At 41.2% G+C, this 17,407-nt stretch overlaps 1 protein-coding gene across 1 annotated transcript in view; it reads left to right on the plus strand.

Annotated features, from left to right (window-relative positions):
- Positions 1–17,407, plus strand: part of LOC126194393 (GATA zinc finger domain-containing protein 1) — a 65,357-nt gene that overhangs the window by 34,850 nt on the left and 13,100 nt on the right. The window lies entirely within an intron of this gene.

The following is a 17,407-nucleotide window of genomic DNA, read 5'->3' on the forward strand; positions in this document are numbered from 1 at the left end:
GGATTATATTGATTATGTCTTGCAAATTTTGCACCATCCACAGATATGTTTGGAATGTCAGTGTTGTTTCGCCAAGACAACACAGCTAGTAATAATAGCATTACTATTGGCCAATTGTAGCTGTATGAGCAATTTTCAAGTGGGTTAGCAGGTACACAACCATAAATGTATATCATATGGCAGCTCTGATCACTTTTAAATGCACTCTGTGGGGGTTGGGGGGGGGGGGGGGAGAGAGAGAGCGGTCGTGGCTATGCAAGACAAATCACGTTTTTGTTCCAAAGCGTCGTATGACATGTATTTATTGGTGTTAATGACGATCTTATTTTTCAAATGTCGTATGACATACATTTGTGATTGTACTCCAGCTACAACACTTCAAAATGGGTCTGTAGCTGAAATTAGTAAATAGTATGATATAGATAAATATTATTGTGATTAACTGTACAGTCTTTGTGGATCATTGTTGTAATTCAAATGCATTCTGCCTTACACACTTTAATTTCTGGAAGGAACCTTCAGGTATTCAAAACTGCAAACAAAATTCTCTTATTCATATCAACTAGATAAATGTGCTTATATCAGCTTTATACCTGTGCTTACTTCAAAGTAATCTGATATTTTCTTTGTATTTAAGTAACTTAAACTAAAAGTTAGCTACATGTTGAGTTCCAAAGAAGGGATTGTGAACTCATGGTCCTAACGTATGATTTTCTAATCATAGCTACCTATCAGTCACAAAATACAGCATGTTTATAGTTAAACTTTCGCTCCATGAAACAGTGTAGACAAAAAACTATTTACTGTATTGATACCTAACTTCATAGGAGTGATGTTCAGACTGTGCGCTGCAGGATTTGCATTGTTAGTGTCAGTGTCATGACTTGCCAATAGGCACAGGTACTGGCACAGCAACATAGGGTTGAACAACAAACATCACTGTGCATTACAGTTGCAGACAGTCAACATCTGTCTGGACAAGGTGAGCAGGGCTTTACTCGTATAGCTGTTTTATCAGAACAACAGCAATAGTGCTGCTGCTCTTTACAAGTATTGATGCATTAATGGAGATCAGCGGGGTCCCTATTTCCGCTCTGGGTTGAATGTGATACAGAAGTTCAATTTAATTGAGGATTTGGGACCTGCTCCTGGGAGAGGCTGATGGCCAATTGCAACCCAGATTGTTGAAGTTACTGTTTCCATGGCTGAGAATACTGGATGCAATGTGCAATCTTCAAGCACTGCACAAGCTTTGTCATGACAGTTGAAATGAAATGATCATATGGCATTTATTGTCTGGGATATCCCCTTCGGGTTTTGGCCGCCGTATTGCAAGTCTTTGTAGTTGACGCCACTTCGGCGACTTGCATGTCAATGATGATGTAAATGATTATGAAGGACACACAACACCCAGTCCCCTGTCGGGAATCGAACCCAGCCTCCCTTGCATGGTAGGTGAGCCTTCCACCCAGTCCCCTGTCGGGAATCGAACCCAGCCTCCCTTGCATGGTAGGTGAGCCTCCCATGATACTCTATTGTATCAGGAAGCAGTAGAGCAATCTCTCCTGTGGTTCCAGGCTATCATGGATACAGATGGTCGTCACACTGAGTGATGTTCGTAACACAAACGTAAACATAGTATGCAGTTAACAAATGTTTCCCTCTCATGTGGAAATTAAAATGTGTGTAATTCAATGGTTTTTCATTATTTCCCTTCCAAACGTCCTTAAAATTTTTCCACAAAGTTTCATTGTCTGATGGTCACCTGTTTGTCGTGGTGGCTCACTCAAGTAGCAATAGTTTAATTGTAACAGTCCTCTAGTAATTTTTATCATTAGCAGGCTGCAACATTTGTGGGTCAGTATCAACTATGGTGGATATTATCTAAACTTTGAAAATATGTGATTTATTTAGGTTTTTTGAGGAAAAATAATATACAGAAGACTAGTATAACAGCATGAATCAGGCCTTTGGGAGTATAAATTGATGGGTACTTAAGATGAAAAAGTCACATTCATATATTATATAACAGTTAGGTCCAAGCAATAAATAATTGTCAGTTTTGGCTCATACAAATTAGTAAATTAACTTATTTTGCATACAGTCATTCGTTGATCTTCATACTATCAGTGGGACCATGGAATGGTTCAGTTCAAAAGTAATCACCACATACATTAAGACATTTATCCTACTGGGAGATAAGATTATCAATTTAGTACAGGGAATTCCTTTTTTCTAGAACACGGTTGGCTGCTGACAAATCCACAACAACACCTTTGCATGTACCTTTTCTGACTGAAACCGATGTCCAAGCAAGTGTCTCTTCAGGTCACCAAGGTTGCGAAATTCATACTGTAAAAGATCCTAGCTGTATGGAGGATGTTGCAGTGTTTTCCAACTAAATCACTGAAACATAGCCTTCATCTGATTGGCAGTGTGGGGATGGCTGTTTTTGTGCAAAAAGTTGATTCCATCCAACAGCCCAAGAACAAATGGCAAAGCCAACATTGGAAACTTCCTACATCTCCCTGGCCAAAGAAATCCAAAGCTGTTCACTCAAATTTCGAGAATGTCATGATGACCTTCTTAGACTACAGGGACCCTCTGCTCACTGAGTTTCTCGAATGTATAGCCACAGTCGAGGTGCAGCGCTGTGAAGACACTTTGCAGAAATGGTGACATACCCTGAAGTCAGAATGTCCAAGAATGCTGTCAGACAGAATCATCTTGTTGCACAATAACGCCTGCCCCTACACTGCCAATCGAATGAAGGCTACGCTACAGGGATTTGATTCAGAAACTACAATATTCTTCACCACATAATTTTCACATCCTTGGCGACCTGAAGAAAGATGTGCATGGACATTGGTTTCAGCTGGATGAGGAAGAGCAAGCACGAGTGCAGTTGTGGATCTGTCAGTGGTCAACCCTGTTGTATGGCAGAGAAATTGATCGTCCTGTCTCCCAGTGGGCTAAATATCTTAATGTACGTGTGGTTATTTCTTTTGAATGGAACCATTCCATGGTCTTATTGTGACAGGTGTTCAGTTTTCATTTGACTGCCCCTTATAATACAGGATTTAGTACAGGGAATCCCTGTACTCAGCTTTGACATAATGCACTCACAACTAGACAGACACTGTTTCGACCATGATTGGCACTTGCAACATATTGAGGGTATTGCACAGGTGCTGTTCATGGTCAGATAAAATGATATAACCTGCAGGTTTTGTGTTTATTCAACTCAGTGCACCACTGGGGCATTTTCCTAGCGAGAGGAGCTTTTAGGACGAGTCCGGTGACCAGTGTCCTTGTGGAGGCTGGAGTCCCTCCATTGCAGGTTAGGCGTGCACAACTTCTGGTCAGTTATACTGCACATGTTTGTAGTTGTCCTGTGCATCCGAATCACTGTCTCATTTTCCCACCCATGGCAGTTCATCTCCTGCATCGGCGGCAGGTCAGAGATTCCAATTGCAGTTCGTGTCCGATCCCTCCTTTCCGAACTGGAGTCCTTGCCTTTACCACCTGTACTTGAGGTCCATTTACGTACACCTCCATGGTGTACTCCTAGGCCACGGCTTCGCCTGGACCTTTCACATGGACGTAAGGACTCAGTTAACCCCTCGGCTCTCCACTGCCACTTCCTCTCGATTCTTGACATGTACTGAGGCCACAAAGAGGTTTACACCGATGGCTTGATGGCTGATGCTCATGTCGGCTTTGCATATGTCCATGGAGGACATATTGAACAGTATTCCTTGCCCGATGGCTGCAGTGTTTTCTCTGCCAAGCTGGTGGCTATATCTCATGCTCTTGAGCACATCCGTTCATGCCCTGGGGAGTTGTTTCTTCTGTGTACAGACTCCTTGAGCAGCCTACAAGCTATCGACCAGTGCTACCCTCGTCATCCTTTGGTAGCGACCATCCAGGGGTCCATCTATGCTCTGGAACGGTCCAGTCGTTAAGTGGCGTTTGTTTGGACCCCAGGTCACATCGGAATCTCAGGCAACGAACTTGCCAACAGGCTGGCCAAACAGGCTACACAGAAGCTGCTTATGGAGATCGGCTTCTCTGCAACTGACCTGCGTTCAGTACTACGCCGCAAGTTTTTGCAGCTTTGGGAGACGAAATGGCATAACCTCAGCATGTACAACAAACTGTGTGCCATTAAGGAGACTACGAATGTGTGGCAATCCTCCATGCAGGCCTCTCACAGGGACTCTGCCAGCTCCGCATTGGCCACACTTGTGTAACACACAGCTACCTCCTGCGCCATGATGACCCATTTCAGTGTTGGTGCAACGCCTGGCTGACAGTGGCCCATATCTTGATGAGCTGTCCTCCTTTGGCTGCCCTGTGAGGGACTCTTCAGTTACCGGACTCGTTGCCATTAATTTTAGCTGATAATGCCTTATCAGCTAATTTAGTTTTACATTTTATACAGGACGGTGGGTTTTATCATTCTATATAAGTTTTAGCACATGTCCTTTGTGTTCTCCACTCTAATGCTTTTAGGGTGGATGTTTTAATGTGTCGCAGAGTGGGTGGCTCTTCCTTTTTATTCTCGTGGTCGGCCAGCCAGTCATCTCCTCTATTGTTTTTACCCCTTCTACCTGTTTCTTGGTTCTCTCTGTAGTTTTCTTTTTGTGTTTTGTCCATAGTAGTGTTGGTTGTCCTTCTGTCGTTCTTCTGGTTCTTCCTTTCTCCTGTTATTGTGCTGTACGTCTCTTCTTTTCTTCTTTTCCTTGTGTAATTATTTTACCGTGAACAAGGAACCGATGACCTCGCAGTTTGATCTCCCCTCCCCTGCCCTCTTTTAAACCAGCCAACCAACCTACCTGCAGGCTTGGCTAGCATCTGCATTTTTGTTTCACCATGCATTTTTCATGATGTTTCCATATTTTTGTCCAACCCACAAATTAAAACTTTAGAGGGATTTGCAGGGCACCTTAGGATTAATGTCACTCTTGTCGCCCTGTGATTTCTGCTATTCACGATCTTCTTTCTGATCTTAGTCATACTGCTTTCTCAGTTGTCTCTCTTTGTGTCCTGTCCTAGGAGATATTGATATTCCAGTGAATGAATTGGCTGTCCGTTTGCTTACAGAAGCAGTTACTCACCCAACATTCACTTCGATGATCCCAGGGGCAGATTTGTGGATGCAAATAAGAGCTTTACTCACTCGGAGATAGAACAGCATTTTATGGGCTATTCTTCCCTCTAAGGAACACTTGCTGTATCAGTGAGTCTATGGTTTTTTGGCACTCCTCTTTCCATTCCTCCCTGAGTGAATCCACCATCCAAAGCTGCCTCTGCATTGGTCATACCAGATTAACTCATAGTTTTACCTTATGTAATGAACCATGCACTTCTGGCTCTCCATACCAAACATTAGCCTGTGGATTATTTGACTTTTAGTGTTGGTGGATGGCATATGGATAGTTGAACTCATTCTTTTTTTCCTCTGAGGAAGTGGTTTTTATTCTCAGATGTAATGTTTTAAACTGCTGATGAGCAAGGTTGTTTGAATTGTGTTGCCTTGGGTCCAGTGGGCCCTTGACCTTACCTCCTCTGCCAGTCGCTGATCATCCCTGTTTCACCCATTTTCATTGCTATTTCTCATGATTATCCCTTATTTCTGCCACATCCAATTAAACTTTTTAGGAATAACATTACAGTAAAGGTTAGGCTTCTGGGATTCCATATTGCTGATAATAGGTGATTATGAATGAACTTTTGAATAAGTGGGTTCTGTCTTCATTTGTTACACTTTGTGTATAATGGTTCTGGGAGTGGACATTCATGGGGGTGGATGCCCCATGCTGCACACAGAGGTCCAGAGGACATTGACTGCACTCACTCACCTGCTGAACTGATTATTTATCTCTCCTTTTTGAGGCCTATTGATGTTCATTATGTTTTTAGCTTCTTATTTTTAGTATTATGAGTATGCTAGCTATAACACATTACTTGTTCTGTTACTGTCTTGACCTTGCATCAGGTGGGCAGGAGATCAGATGTGGGTGAAGTGTGTCTTGCAGCAGATGAGCCCTGAGGGAGTTGTCTTCTGCTCTCTGACCCACATCTGGCCCAACTCCTATACTTTTACCTCTCTTTAATTTAGTTCTCATGTGAGCAATTAATATTGCCTTCAGTGCCTCAATTTTACCACTACTTTATACTTTCACAATTCGATCAAACACTAACTCCATACAGATTCTCTCTTGAACATGGTAATGACGACCTCACTGTTTAGTCCCTTAACCCCACAACCAACCAACCATAATGTGTTATGGGTCTCATTCTCTGCCTGCCCCAGTGGTCAAGTTATAGAGAGCCTTGTGATATCTCAGGAGCTATGTGTGCTCAACATGGGCAATCCCATACATTTCAAGGCTGCTACTGAGCCAACCTCAGCCATAGAGCTCTCTTCACTCCCCAGCCCTCATGATGCCTCTCAGTGGGAACTTATTGATGATCTACATTCCAGTGATCATTTCAGACTCTGGGATCCATCTACCATATGGAACAGTCCTTGAAGGGGAATCACCAAGATAGATGATCGGCAGTGAAAACTGGATTCTGTACAGCCAGCTGGCATGTTCGAACAGTTGAGACAGCATCTAGGAGTTGGTAGACTACATCACAGACTGTGTGAATGACCTTTTCCCTGATGTATCCATCCCAGTGTCCTTGGGTCATCTTAAAATGTAGCCTTTATGTTGGTGGAATGGTGAGTGCAGCTCAATTAGTTGAGTCAGGTATGTAGCTTTGCACTGGTTTAAATACTGACAAATAGCAGAATACTACACAGCCTTTCATGCAGCAAGGGCCAGTGTGTGACTTGTAATCAAGGAGAGCAATAACAGCTCATGGCAAGTGCACCTATGCTCTATCGAACCTCTTCAGCTGCTCTACAGAAGAATGTGAAGCCATCAGGAGGTGGTCTGGTAAATGCAGCTGGTTGCCTATAGCATCGGTGCTGAAGCAGTGATATTTCCAAACAACACCCAAACTACAGCAGAGAATTTTGCTCTGGCTACTGCCACTACCTGCCATTATTCAGCATTTTGCCTTTGCTGTCTCAGTCGGAATTAAAATGTCATGAGCAAATCTCAAAGTTTTTATTTCTTCTCTCTGAACTTTAATTACTACTCCTTTTTTTCAGTGTGCAGATAACATCCAGGACAGACTGCAACCCTGTCTCACTCCTTTCTCAAGGCAGAACATTCAGTAATGTTAGTAGGTTGCAGAACATGAAAAATGTCATAAAGCTGTAGTGTGAGCACGGGTAATCAAATAGCAAGCAATACAAGTACCTCCACGTCTGGCCTAGTGAGGTCGCGTCGCAACCTAGACAGATGGTACAGCAAGCACTGTGCCATCTGTACATCAGCCCAAATAAGCCTAGTGCACCAGACCCTCAACCTCACACAGATTTACCTGCTTATTGTATGCTCACCATGTGACTGTGTAGTAGTGATATATTCTAGAGTTATGAAACTTTATGTTGTTCTGTACTTCATGCAGTGTTATTGTGGATTTCTTCATGTTCAAGCAGAATAAAACTTGATTGGCATTACTTCTGTAATTGTATCTGTTCAGTGTTGCAACATAAAGAGAAATGGTAGTTGAAGCTAAATATTGTGGGATTCAATGAGGTGTGGTGCCAGGAAGAACAGGATTTGTGATATTGTGTGTACAGGGCTATCAACACAAAATCAAATTGGAATCGTACAATATTTGTCTATTAATGAGCAACAGAATAAAAATTTGGACAAACTATCATGAACAGCATAGTGAACAGATTATCGGAGCCAAGAGAGATACAGAACAACATCCTACCTCAGTATTAAAAGTATACAGGGTGTATTCAGAAACACTGCTTGCAGAAAGTACAGACAGTTGCAGATGGAAATTCCTTTTTATTTCTGTTGCCCTGGGTTTTTACAATAATTAATGTCAAAGTTTTTTTTATTATTTACCATTGGAAACAGCCTACGGCCAGAATAGGCAGCCGTGCACAAGTGTTGGAATTTGCATATGCAAAGCAGACATTTAAAGAAAAGTATAGCGTAGCCGCCAAGCCCTGAGGGAGTTCGGTGTCTGTAAAGTCAGTAACCTATTTTGCTTGGTTTCATGGCAGAAACTTTTTGTGTGTTTTATTACATGTTTCATCAAATCTTTATAATATGAGCATTTTACATATGGATTAGTTTTATGTATGTATGGTTTGTCATTTAAAATCTGTGGAAAAGTGGCAGTAGCTCTGTAAATATTGGTTTGTGTGAAAACTGATACATAACTTATTAATTCTTTTCAGCCGCTTGGTTTTTCATATTCATTGAAAAGTTACACTTTGCTTGGCCACCAGCTTTACTGATGATGCAAATATTAAAAATGTTCAACGAGATATCAGATATTCTTCAGTAAATTAGGGTGCCAAAAATTTGTTTATTGTGGGAAACTAGAATTTGATAATAGGAAAAGCAGAAGAAGGAAAACAAGTGAGAAACATGGACTGGGGCAAAGGAATGAAAGGGGAAGCTACTTGGTAGAATTTACCATAGAGTGCACTTTGGTCAATGCAGGTACTTGGTTTAAGAATCACATAAGAAGGTTTTATACCTGGAAGAGACTTAGATACATTGGAAATGTTTCAGATTTATTCATTCACTCACCACCTTTTGTAAATCCCATGAATGAGGAGAATCTTTGAGAATGTGGAAAGAGTCAAGGTATATGACAACAAAAGACAAGGAGATCATAAAAACTTAATCTGTGTACTGTATTGACAGCAAACTATCACTGTGCTGCGTAATGCTGTTTATGCTTGAGACAGCTAAATTTATTTGAGTAAATTGGAAGTAAAGCTGCTGCCTCTCAGTTATACCACATAGCTGCTGTTAACCTTCTCCTGGTAGCTTTATATTACAGTGGTATTTTTCTTAGAAAAAGAGTTTTATTTATTAGTATTTTACTAGTTGTCATGCAGCATCAATATGAATGTTACTGCTTGCTAATGTTCAGATAACTTGTAGAAAGAGTGACTAATGAGGTACATTTTTAATTTTCTCTGGGACTGGTAGAAACTCCCAACTTCTTGCTTTATTTTAGACAGGAACTTTGTGAATATGTTCACACCAGAGTACATGACTCTATTCTGAACAATAGACAAGGAGGCAGGGTCTACATGAAAGTTATTTTGGTGTTACATGCGAGTTATTTTGGTCTTTTGCATTATGACTGTGTAAATCACATTTCAGCTGAAACAGGTCTTTTATCATCAACAAAAACCATTAAGGATTAAATACACTGATGGAAAAAAATATTGCAACACCAAATAGGAGTTGTGCGACATGAACAAAAGTTGGTAGCCTTGTTTCTAAATCTGAAAGATGTTTATTCAGATTTCTCACCAGTCACATAAAAATGGCATTAGTAGTACCACTATGAGGATACAGATCATGTTTGCATTAAATACACGCTGTAACAATCATGAGTATTAGTTACTGTTGAGATTGGACATGATAAGTTGATGTTAGTCAAGAATGCCTTTAAGGAGGAAAGATGCCATTATCAGCAGCTCACTGAGTTTGAATGAGGTCATATAATAGCCCTACAAGAAGTTGGATGTTCCTTCTGTGATATTACAGAAAGGCTTGGCATGAATATAGCCACTGCACACAATTGCTGGCAGTGGTCCTCACAAGAATTTACGGTCACAAGAAGATTGGGCTCTGGCCGGCCACGTGGCACTATCGAGCGGGAAGACCATTGTGTTCGGTGTATGGCTCTGGTGCATCACACTACACCTATAGCAGCAATTTGAGCAGCAGCTGACACTGCAGTGACACAACAAAATGTTACAAATTGGTTACTTCAAGGACAGTTCCAAGCCAGATACCCTGTAGTGAACATTCCTCCAACCCTAAACCACTAAGAGAGCTCATTGGAGGGCAGGCTGGAGGTCTGTTGTTTTTTTCTGATGAAAGCTGTTTCTGCCTCATTGCCTTCCGAAGGAAGAATCTATTCTAAACCTGATCCAAATACTGGTAATAATTTTGAATGGGGTGAAATATAGTGCAATCGCTCACAAACCATGCAAAGGGAAAAGGATACCACTTAATATTTTTTATACAAAAATACTGATAATACAGAAAGTACTGATTAGCAAGAAAGGGATAATTAAACAGTTACCAACTCACTAGGGCACTGAATCTCCAGACTCTTAAGAAAGGTAATGGCAAAGAAAATTAAGCAAATAATCACTGGTATGGCAACAGAAAGTTGTTACGCTTTTCCACAACACAACAGTTCACGAGAAAATGAAATGAATCAGAAAGCATTGAGTTTGCAGTTACTTATGCCTAATTTTGAAAGCAAAGTTAAACAAAGTTACTGGTTAAGTAAATGACTGGCTGTAACTGAAACTATGTTGTGTGTAAAAAAAATATATATATACTTTCTATAACCTCAGTGTAACATAATGCAAAATTCGGAAAAGGGCAAGCAATTTACTTTTAATTATTCAAAAATTGAATTTTATTTTCTTTAAGCAAATGAGCAGTTGAATTTACTTTCAACATACAAGCAATAAGGTACTTACCCAGCCAGCAGAAATCATTTGCTAAGCTAAATACAAAATAAATGAAATTGTCCCCTCTTAATTTGTGCTGTATCTTTAGTTATTAGTTTTGCCAATGAAATTTTACATTACTTTGAGTGGAGTTAATACTCAAAATTGCAAATTAGTTAAGCCTCTGTCATGCAATACAAGAATGAACAGTTATTGAGGCAGCAAAATTTAGACTGAAACTGGTCATTAACAAACAATCAAAACTGGCAGTAAATAGTTAATCAATTTTCATATTTTTGCAACGCTTGGTGATTGTATGGAAAGGAAAAGGACTCTGCTTGGCAATAATGTCTGAGGAGAACAATGACAACACAGTTGACCCACAAGTTTTGACTAATGCAGTTTATTATTCAAGAAAATTATTAAAGTTTGTGAAAGAAATGTCACTGGGTAATTCCTGTACAATATTAGTAATACTCAGTCTGTTAACATTCCTATGATGTTGTAGCTGTGCAGACGACGGAAATGTAGCCAACAATGCGGAACTGCTGCCATTTGCAAACTATGGATAATTATGAGACAGCCAATTGTTAGAATTGTAGCTTCCTCTGCCTGCCCGCTCCCACCGTGCTCTCAAAACTCGAAGCTTAATGAAGTAGGTGTATCCACACTGGTGTGATCATAGCTGCACACCGCATCAGCGGGAGTGCCGAACAGACAGTTCCGCACTCTTTCATGACTCAAGCTGCTCTGCTTCCTCTTGCTCACAGCATGACAGACACACTCCATATGCAAAGATAAACAACGACACAGCTACTGTCGCTTCATCGTTGCTATTGATACATTCAAATAAAGTTCCCTTGGCTGTTACCCAGCAATTTACAATATTTACAGTTAGTTGTACAAGGTGTGGCTAGAAAAAAACCGGACTAGTACTGGTGAAACAATAAAACGAATGCAATAAGGCTGAAAGTCGCGTGGCCTGTCACGTGACTCTCACTCCGCCTACTGCTCGAGTTTCATCTGCCTCCTGCACTCAGTCTGCCAATGGCATCTGTTTTAAGTAGTTGACGTTTTGTCTGTGCGTCGGAAAATGTTGAGTGTACAGAAAGAACAGCGTGTTAACATCAAATTTTGTTTCAAACTAGGAAAATCTGCAAGTGAAACGTTTAATGTTACAACAAGTGTACGGCGATGATTGTTTATCGCGAACACAAGTGTTTGAGTGGTTTAAACGATTTAAAGATGGCCGCGAAGACACCAGTGATGACACTCGCACTGGCAGACCATTGTCAGCAAAAACTGATGCAAACATTGAAAAAATCGGTAAACTTGTTCGACAAGATCGCCGTTTAACAATCAGAGCAGTGTCTGAGTTAACAGGAGTTGACAAGGAAAGTGTTAGGCAGATTCTTCATGAAAGTTTCAACATGAACAAAGTGTGTTCAAAAATGGTTCCAAAGTGTCTCACAATTGAACAGAAGGAACGCCGAAGAGTGATTTGTTCTGACATCCTGGAAAACATTGAAAGTGATCCCACCTTCTTACAAAATGTTATTACTTGCGATGAATCGTGGTTTTTTACTTACGATCCCGAAACTAAACGCCAATCGATGCATTGGAAAACTCCTGGTTCTCCACGACAAAAAGAAGCACGAATGTCAAAATCGAAATTCAAGGCAATGATGATTGTTTTTTTTTGACATCAAAGGGATTGTGCACATTGATTGGGTACCAGAGGGACAAACAGTGAATCAGCATTACTACATTAGCGTCCTGGCTACCCTACGTGAGCGAGTACGGAGAAAACGGAACGATTTGTGGAGAAAAAAGTCATGGATCCTTCACCAAGACAATGCCCCAGCTCACAGTGCGTTGTCAGTGAAGACGTTTTTGGCAAAACACAACATTCCCACCTTAGATCATCCACCCTACTCACCTGATTTGGCCCCCTGTGACTTTTTTCTTTTCCCTAAAGTCAAGTCAGCTTTGAAAGGAACTAGATTTGAGACTGTTGAAGCAGTAAAAGAAAAAGCGACGGAAGTAATGTATGGACTTACCGAAAATGATCTGCAGCATTGCTATGAACAGTGGAAAATTCGTATGGAGCGGTGTAGAGACCGAGGAGGAGAGTACATTGAAGGAGATAACATGAAATTGTAAATAATTGTAAATAAATGTTTTTTCCAGCATCAGTCCGGTTTTTTTCTAGCCACACCTCGTATACAGTCAGAAATAAATACGTTATTATGTCCATTATATATTAACCATAGTTTCTGTAATAAAGCTTACAAATTCAAAAGGTATTATATCTGTATTTTCAGTGTTACAACAGGCTGCGACAATAATAATGAAGTATCTCCCTGTGTGGGACTCTCAACAATTGTGCAAGTGATATATGGAGGTTTGGGACAATCATGAAGGCATGCTAGGATAGTTGAAATGGTTAAGGTAACCACTCCTGTAAAGTGGGAAATCCAGGTTTGAGTCCCATCCTGACTCAAATTTTCATTTGTCACAATTAAATTGTGCAACTGAAGTCTGATCATATTCTAAATTCCAAATACCTTTCTTCCTTAGTAAAGGTGGTCCCACTTGTAAGGGGTCGTGAGAAAAGTTAGTAAAATCTTAATAGAAGAGGATATGAAACCAAATTTGCATATGACATACCCTTATGGTTGAGAAATGAAGGTGCACTAAGTGATTTGTCCCCACCTGTATACAAAGTTCTGCATGTTCTTGATGTTGCTGCCAGAGTATTGGATTTCGTGGCAGATGTTCTCACGTAACTCAGTGTGGCAGCACGTGTGAAATGTGGCAACAATGAGGTTCTGTGAGATTTGTGTGGGTCTCACATCTTGCATTTGTGTGGCATGGCTTACTGTTCATGGTTTTCTGCATGACTTGCTCCTGTATTGATATTCTGTTGAAGAGAGTGTGTTTCTTGTGAAACAGTATTGCATAAGAGATACCTTTAAGACGCATCAGTGACTGTTTTTAGAATATTTCGGTGGTCCATGTAAACCATCTAAATACTGCATCCAAGGTTTGGTGACTAAACGGAGACAAAGGAAACATTGCTAGATCGGCGTGGAGACAGAGGGAACATTGTTAGAGCTGCATGGTGTGAACCAACTGCAGTTATCAGAAGAAAGTGTGAGTGAGATACTCAGTTGTTGGCGTTGGTCACCCACAAAGTCTCTTCGCTGTTAATTGCAGGAATCTGGACTATTGCATAGCATATGACATGGGGCTCCTAAGAAAGCAGGCCTGAATCCCTATAAGTTTACAGTTGTTCACGAACTGTTGCAGACTGATAGTTATAAATTCCTAAAATATTGCTATTGGTTTCAGCATTATTACTGAAAAAGCCAGGAATCTGGTAGTGCACATGCTACAGTAATGAAGCGTGGTCTCACTTGTCACGATACATGAACACACATTTAGGCAGTAGTGACAACCCACTTGCAGTCATTGAGGAACCTCTTCATTCATTTATTGTATGCATTAAAACAACAGCACATCAGCAGGCCATTTTTTATTTTATTTTATTTTTTGATTCTACCGTCACCAGTGAAGTGTAACAACTAATTTGTGAATCATTTATTTGGATGATAAGGAACTGACACTTGGCTGCTACCAACAAGATGCTGCACCATGCCACATCACGTGTATAAAGCGAGCACTACTGTCTTGGAGTCACTTTTCCCTGACAGTGTAATTTCCACAGGATTATAGCCCTGCTGGTCACATAAGTTGCCCTCCCCCTATGTCACATTACAGGTAATGTGTAAAAGAACAAATCATGCACCATCCACCATGACATCCAGACAGTCACACCCAATACTCTGGCAGCAACATTCATAAATGTACAACACCATGATGAACTTGTGATGGGAGATGTTATTTCCGGCCACCAGGTTCCACCGTGACAGTTCTAGAATCATTCAAAGGGCGCCTACATTCTGTATCACAGAAGTACCCGGATCATGCTATATTAGTCGGAGGCGACTTCAACCTACCTAGTATAGACTGGGATGTCTATGGATTCATTACAGTTGGTACAGACAAGCCATCGTGTGAATTATTTTTGAACACTTTATCCTAAAACTGTCTTGAGCAGCTAAATCGACAGCCAACGCATAATGGAAATATTTTAGATCTGGTAACCATGAACAGACAGACGTCATCGACGGTGTCAGTGTTGAGACAGGGATTAGTGATCATGATTTTGTCATTACGACTATGGTTATGAAAGTTAAAAAGTCGGTCAAGAAGGCTAGGAGAGTATTCTTACTAGAAAGAGCAGATAATCAGTTGTTAGCATCCCACTTAGTAAATGAATCGACTTCATTTACTTCCGGTACGTTGGATGTGGAAGAATTATGGGCAAATTTTAAACACATTGTAAATCATGCATTGGACAAGTATGTGCCGAAAAAGTGGGTTATGGGCGGAAAAGACCCACCGTGGTTTAACAGCGCAGTTCGGAGAATGCTCAGGAAGCAAAGGCAGTTGCACTCGCGGTACAGGAAAGATTGGGAGAATGAGGACAGGCAAAAGTTTGAGATTCGTGCTGCTGTAAAAAGAGCGATGCGCGAAGCATTCAACCACTATCACCGTCATACCTTAGCAAAAGATCTTGCTGAAAACCCAAGGAAATTCTAGTCTTACTTAAAATCGGTAAGCGGGTCGAACACTTCCATCCAGTCGCTCACTGATCAGTCTGGCCTGGCAACGGAAGACAGCAAAACGAAAGCTGAAATTTTAAATTTAGCGTTTGAGAAATCTTTTACGCAGGAGGATCGTACAAACATACCGCCGTTTGAGTCTCGTACAGACTCCCGTATGGAGGACATAGTGATAGACATCCCTGGGGTTGTGAAGCAGCTGAATGGGTTGAAAATAAATAAATCGCCAGGTCCTGATGGGATTCCAATTCGGTTTTACAGAGAGTACTCTACAGCATTGGCTCCTTACTTAGCTTGCATTTATCGCCAATCTCTTGCCCAATGTAAAGTCCCGAGCAACTGGGAAAAAGTGCAGGTGACACCTGTATATAAGAAGGGTAGAAGGACGGATCCTCAAAATTACAGACCAATATCCTTAACATCGGTTTGTTGCAGGATTCTCAAACATATTCCCAGTTCGAATATAATGAATTTCCTTGAGACAGAGAAGTTGCTGTCCATGCATCAGCACGTCTTTAGAAAGCATCGCTCCTGCGAAACGCAACTCGCCCTTTTTTCACATGATATCTCGCGAACCATGGATGAAGGGTATCAGACAGATGCTATATTCCTTGACTTCCGGAAAGCGTTTGACTCAGTGCCCCACTGCAGACTGTTCTAGGCACTTCAGTCTGGAACCGCGTGACTGCTACGGTCGCAGGTTCGACTCCTGCCTGGGGCATGGATGTGTGTGATGTCCTTAGGTTGGTTAGGTTTAAGTAGTCTAAGTTCTAGGGGACTGATGACCTCAGATGTTAAGTCCCATAGTGCTCAGAGCCATTTGAACCCCACTGCAGACTCCTAGATAAGGTACGAGCATATGGGATTGGTTCCCAAGTATGTGAGTGGCTCGAAGACTTCTTAAGTAATAGAACCCAGTATGTTGTCCTCAATGGTGAGTGTTCATCGGAGGTGAGGGTATCATCTGGAGTGCCACAGGGAAGTGTGGTAGGTCCGCTGTTGTTTTCTATCTACATAAATGATCTTTTGGATAGGGTGGATAGCAATGTGCGGCTGTTTGCTGATGATGCTGTGGTGTACGGGAAGGTGTCGTCATTGAGTGACTGTAGGAGGATACAAGATGACTTGGACAGGATTTGTGATTGGTGTAAAGAATGGCAGCTAACTCTGAATATAGATAAATGTAAATTAATGCAGATGAATAGGAAAAAGAATCCTGTAATGTTTGAATACTCCATTAGTAGTGTAGTGCTTGACACAGTCACGTTGATTAAATATTTGGGCGTAACATTGCAGAGCAATATGAGGTGGGACAAGCGTGTAATGGCAGTTGTGGGGAAGTCGGATAGTCGTCTTCGGTTCATTGGTAGAATTTTGGGAAGATGTGGTTCATCTGTAAAGGAGACCGCTTATAAAACACTACTGCTCGAGTGTTTGGGATCCCTATCAGGTCGGATTGAGGGAGGACATAGAAGCAATTCAGAGGCAGACTGCTAGATTTGTTACTGGTAGGTTTGATCATCTTGCGAGTGTTATGGAAATGCTTCAGGAACTCGGGTGGGAGTCTCTTAGAGGAAAGGAGGTGTTCTTTTTGTGAATCGCTACTGAGGAAATTTAGAGAACCAGCATTTGAGGCTGACTGCAGTACAATTTTACTGCCGCCAACTTACATTTCGCAGAAAGACCACAAAGATAAGATAAGAGAGATTAGGGCTCGTACAGAGGCATATAGGCAGTCATTTTTCCCTCGTTCTGTTTGGGAGTGGAACAGGGGGAGAAGATGCCAGTTGTGGTATGAGGTACCCTCCGCCACGCACCGTATGGTGGATTGCGGAGTATGTATGTAGATGTAGATGTAGACTTCCAGTGCTTCTTGTAGTATACCTTCTTTTGTCAACCTTGAAAGTATGTCATGAACAAATTTTGCTTCATATCCTCTTCCATTAAGTTTTTTATAACACATTTCTCTGGAAACCTTATGATTGGGACGCCTGTTAATATATGTGTACTAATAAAAAAGGGCTGCAGGGAGTGGAGTCATCGTTGCATCTTCATTTTACCTCTTAATTTGGAGACAGATTACTCCCAGTGGCAACAGCAAAGTGGACATTTATTCTGGTAATAATCACTAAACTTA

The sequence above is a fragment of the Schistocerca nitens genome, chromosome 1 (genome assembly GCF_023898315.1).
Source record: "Schistocerca nitens isolate TAMUIC-IGC-003100 chromosome 1, iqSchNite1.1, whole genome shotgun sequence".
Lineage (NCBI taxonomy): Eukaryota > Metazoa > Arthropoda > Insecta > Orthoptera > Acrididae > Schistocerca > Schistocerca nitens.